This window comes from Octopus bimaculoides, chromosome 19 (assembly GCF_001194135.2).
Source record: "Octopus bimaculoides isolate UCB-OBI-ISO-001 chromosome 19, ASM119413v2, whole genome shotgun sequence".
In the NCBI taxonomy this organism is placed as follows: Eukaryota; Metazoa; Mollusca; class Cephalopoda; order Octopoda; family Octopodidae; genus Octopus; species Octopus bimaculoides.
Genome location: NC_068999.1, coordinates 41,775,878 through 41,776,940, shown reverse-complemented (window position 1 = coordinate 41,776,940; position 1,063 = coordinate 41,775,878). Strand labels below are relative to the sequence as shown.

General features: G+C 34.8%; 1 protein-coding gene across 1 annotated transcript in view; it reads right to left on the bottom strand.

Annotated features, from left to right (window-relative positions):
* The window catches only part of LOC106873570 (propionyl-CoA carboxylase beta chain, mitochondrial), a 56,003-nt gene that overhangs the window by 25,246 nt on the left and 29,694 nt on the right, over positions 1-1,063 (bottom strand). The gene's annotated exons all lie outside the window — the stretch shown is intronic.

Sequence of the window (1,063 nt, the reverse complement as noted above, 5' to 3'; positions counted from 1 at the left end):
TATATATATGCATATCTCAGGTTGGCTTCATCTTTCACCCTTCCAGAAGGTGATAATATAAGTACCCAAGTACTGTGTACACATGTAATTAACTACTATATATTGAAGGTGGTACCCCATGCTGGGGTATCATTTTCAAGTATGGCCCCAGTCTAATTACTAAAAGCAATAAAAAGTAAAAAAAAAAACAAAAAAAACTGAAGTGTGTATTATAACACAGCTACATACAGCTGTGATTAAAAAGTTCACTTCAAACCACTTGGTTTTAGGTTCAGTCCCACTGTGTAGCACCATGGGGCAAGCCTCTTCAATAGACCTGAACCTAGTAAAATATTGTGAATGGATTTGATAGATGGAAACTGAAAGAATCCCATTACAAAATGTATATATGCATGTGTGTGTGGGAGGGGGTGACCCTTTGTCTTAACATCACATGACAGTTGTTAATGGGCATTGCCATCATACAATCAGTGCCTTTCACATCCAATCTTGAGTGAAAACATGCCCAGCTATGGGGGGGGGGGGTTACCTTGCTTGGAAACAGGTGAGGGATCATAACAGGAAAGTCATCTGGCCACAGAAAATCTGCCTATACACACACACACACATATATAAATGCTGATACATCTACACCCTTTCATGGCGTCTGATGTGGCTTTTTAAACCAGACAGTGTTTTGAAAAAACACCCACACAGATTGCACCTCTGATTTGCACTACCAATACCTATACATACATATATACATACATACATATATATACATACATACATACATACATAAATACACACATATACATACAAACATATATATACACAAACATATATAAATATATACAAACATATATATACAAACATATATATACACATATATACACATATACATACACAGACTTTTCAGTACCCCAGTGGCAGTAGCAATAAAATAAGTACCAGTAATATCCAACAACAAAGTTGAAAATAGCATTGGCTGGCAGAAGCACATGCACGTATACTTATAGCTATACACACACACACGCATATATATATATATATATATATATATATATATATATATATATATATA